This window comes from Choloepus didactylus, chromosome 21 (genome assembly GCF_015220235.1).
Source record: "Choloepus didactylus isolate mChoDid1 chromosome 21, mChoDid1.pri, whole genome shotgun sequence".
NCBI classification, from domain to species: Eukaryota; Metazoa; Chordata; class Mammalia; order Pilosa; family Megalonychidae; genus Choloepus; species Choloepus didactylus.
In genome coordinates, this window is record NC_051327.1 from 9,641,296 (window position 1) to 9,645,546 (window position 4,251).

At 36.7% G+C, this 4,251-nt stretch overlaps 1 pseudogene; it reads right to left on the reverse strand.

Annotated features, from left to right (window-relative positions):
• Positions 1-2,379: 2,379 nt before the first annotated feature.
• Positions 2,380-3,743, reverse strand: LOC119518236 (annotated as a pseudogene).
• Positions 3,744-4,251: the final 508 nt, after the last annotated feature.

The following is a 4,251-nucleotide window of genomic DNA, read 5'->3' on the forward strand; positions in this document are numbered from 1 at the left end:
TACAAAGCTTTCACAAAACAGAATAAGAGAGAATAAATCCCAATTTCATTTATTTGAAGACATTTTAGAAGAAAATAAAACAATAGAGAATAACCTCAGGAAAATAGATACAAAAAATAAATAATGTTTTAGAAAATGCATTCTACTTATATGTGAAATTGATAATACTTTAAGAGCAAGATGGGCTTCTTTCTGGAATACAAACATAGTTTACCATTCAACATCAATTGATATTATTCTTAATATTAACAAGCTTTAAAAAGATGATAAATTTTCCCTGGGACTGTCCTAAATTTCTCACATTTTTTTTTCTTTTTTTTCCTGACTTCAAAAATAACATTAATTATTTGTTGAGTCATTGTCTAGCCTTGATTGTCTTCCAGACTTTGGGGAAAGTTAATTCTGACAAATTCTGCCCATTTTTCATTGTTTCTCAGGGGCTTGTGTACCAGGTATGTCTTACTCCAAAATCTTGCTCATCACCTCCTACCTCACAGTTTCTGCATGTCGTCCATTTTTTCCCTTAGAGCCATTAGCACATAAATCTCAGGTCTTTTAAATTATTCCTCTGATAATTCCAACATCTCTGACAAATTTGGGTCTGGTACTGATGTTGCCCTCATCTTTGGATAGTGTTTTGTTTTGTTTTGTTTTGTTTTGTTTTTCCTTTAACATGCTTTGTGTTTTAGTGTTGAAAGCCAGACAATAATTTGTAATGCAAACTAAGGTAAATAGACTTTGAGTGTGAAGTCTTACACTGATCTGGCTAGGAGTTATGCTGTGCTCATTGCTTCCTGTAGCTGTGAGCTTCAGTGATTAACATTTTTTGTTGTCTTGTTTTGACTCCTCTGTTGTCTTTGGGTTTCATGAGGGATTCCTTTATAAATTGGGTCTAAGCCTTTCAATTCTTAACAGTTTTCTCCCCTTCTTATATACAATAACCCTATTAATGTATTGGTAAGGTGTGGGGGGAGGCAAATATTCTATAATCCTATGGGAAGTTCTCAGTCTTTTAGTGATTCTGTGTCCCTGGACTGTGACCTTCACAAATGTTTATCACCTCTTTTTCACCCCCTAGGTGATAAAGGAGGCCCACAGGGACCTGGAGTTGGATACGTCTCTTCCCTCAGGTAAGTTATTAAATCCAGGATAGTTAGACTCTGGTAAAATAGTATCCTGTAAGTGCAGGTGCTGCTTAAGAAAAGAATGCCTTGGGAATATTTTAAATGACTACTCTTCCTTTCCTACTGGCAGAGAAAAAAAGGGTTTTTCCCATGGGAGCCTTTCGTGAATCCAGGAAGTAAAACCCAAGAAAGTGTGGGGGTCCCCTTAAGGCTGGTCCTGTAGGTATTTTTTAATCTCCCAAATTGGTCCACACTCAGTCTTCAGCAATTAGTCACATCAAGTACTTAAATTGTAATTCAAAGGTTAATACATCCCCCTTTGAGTACTCCTATCTGGTGCTAGTCCAAGAGCAGTTTCTAGTCCTAATGAACAAAACTTGGAACCAAAATAAATATAACAGAATACAAAAGGCAGAGCAGGGATGCCTTGAAATGACAATCTTTCAATTATGTGCCTTGCTCAATAGGAGTAACTTTGAGGAACAGTAACAAATGCAAGTGGATTCCTCATACAGCGAGGGTAAAGTAGAAGATAGAGTTGAGCCCAATATTCTAGGGCACTCAAATATGGACTACCTTTTCAGACTGTGGAGTATCTAACATCCTGTAGTCAGTTGTAGTTTCTTCACAACTATAATTTCATTGTATTTCCTGATCCTCACGTACACTCTATCAAAATATTCAAAATAAATCAACATATTATCATGTAGTTTCAGTATAGATTTTGGAGTTTCAGAATAGGTTTAATCAATATGTGTAATTGGAAAGTGGAATGGAAAGAATTTAATAATGGAATAACATTATATGGTGTTGGGCCGTAGAGTGCAAAAGTTGCAACTAAAGGCCTATATGCATTGAATGGGGAAGGACACATGGAGCAAATGAATTAATCACAGAGAAGTCCTTCCAGGGATTTCAAAAGGGGAATTAACTTCATAATAAGTGCAGAGGGATTCATGTTAAAAATGTGAAAATATATGAAACCATCAAACCCTGAAAACATCAACTCCAAAATCAAGTCACAAAATGACTAAGAACGGCAATATATGTACATCAATGAATGTTTAATATGCATATGTTTGAAAATATCCATAGGCATATAGATGACATAGTTAACCTACATTTATAACATGTTTTACAAGAGGGTTAATTAATTGTTTATTGGGAAAGAGTCTACGGTACATTACCTAAAAACAAGCCATCTTCTTATCTAGTTTCTGACCATAAAAAAATGGACTGACACACAGCATTCTTTTCATTTGACTCAGTGCCAAAAATATACTTTATTGATACACCAATTTTTCTGAAACACTTTTTTCATTGCCTCTTTTACATCTTTGTTCCTTAAACTGTGGATGACAGGATTCACCATGGTAATCACAGTAGTGTAAAATATAGACACTATCATATCATGGTCCAAAGCATAGCTGGAACTTGGCCTCACTTACATGAAGAGGATTGTCCCATGATAAAGTGACACTCCAGTTAGGTGAGATCCACAGGTGGAAAAGACTTTTTGCCTCCCTTCAGCAGTACACATCCTCAGAATGGCCAACCAAATAAAACCGTAAGAGATCAAGACTATTAATATAGTAATTATCTCAATAGAGCCAACAAAGTAGAAGAGTAGAAGCTGGTTGATGTAAGTGTCAGAACAAGAAATTGCAAGAAGTGGAGGGATGTCACAAAACACATGTCTAATTTCATTGGGTGCACAGAAGGATAGGCTAAATGTGGCCACTGTATGCAATGTAGCATTCAAAATGCCACCAACATAGGGAGCAATGATAAGTGGCACATAGACCTGGGGTGACATGTTAACTGAATACAGCAGTGGGTTGTAGATTGCTACATAGTGATCATAAGCCATTGCAGCCAAGAGAGAACATTCTGTGGTCCCAAAAGTAACAACCAGAAACATCTGTATTGCACATCCAATAATGAAATGGTTTTATTCTCTGCTGGTAAATTGACTAACATTTTGGGAGTGACAATTGAAGAATAGCAGGCATCCATGAATGACAGCACACTTAGAAAATAGTACATGGGGTTGTGGAGCTGGGAATCCCCAATGACCAATGCAAACCAGTCCCAAATTTCCTGTCAGAGTAAAAAAGGTAGATTGCTAGAAAGAGGAAAAACAGGGAGCTATTTAGCTCAATATTATCTGTGAAGCCCCTCAATGTAAACAAGGAAGGAAAGAAGGAAGGAAGGAAGAAGGGAGAGAAGGGATGGAGGGAGAGAAAAGGAGGGAAGAAGGGAAGCACATAATATAACCAAGCCAGCATAAAGCACAAAAATTAAAGGAGAAATTTTTCACAACATAATTCCACCTTCTTAGCATGCTGACTCCCTGATGGCCAAGAGTACATGAGCATAAATTGAGAAGAACAACAAAACAATTTTTATGTTGATATGTTTTGAGGGAGGGTAATAGTTGTGTGACTGAGGAAACAACTATATGTGCTATAAATATAACTACAGAAAGATAAATATATACACTGTGATGGTACGAATATTTCCTCCTTGTTTTGTCATGAGTATGTTTTTATACATATATATCTTTGTTTTCTCCTCTATCTTATCCCCTTATCATATGACATAAGTTGTATTGTTCATTTCATAGTATTTAAGATATAGGACATCAAATTTAAGAGTGAATGTTAACCAAGGACTTGCACTCTATTCTGGAGAGACTTAGTGCATTTCTGGCTGTACACAGGTCATCTGAGTATGGTTAGGTGAAACATATGTCTGTTTTTGTGTTCTATTTAGAGATTGAGTATTGCTTAAGGTGATGTGTATAACTGCCAAGTTGACAAGGGTTGGACTGTGATGGTCAGGTTCATGTGTCAACTTGGCCAAGTGATGGTGTCCAAGTGTCCTGGTCAAGCAAGCACTGGCCTATTATTGCAGGATATTTGTGGCTGGTAATCAAACAAAAGGCTGGTTTGCTAAAATCATCAGTCAATTGATTGCATCTGTGGCTAATCATATCAATGAAGTGAACATCTTCTGCAATGTGAGAATTCAATCAGCTGGATTTAACCCAATCATTTGAGGGACTTTCAGCAAGAAGAGAGAGAAGTTTCACTTCTTCTTCAGCCATCAAGTCTCTCCTGGGGAA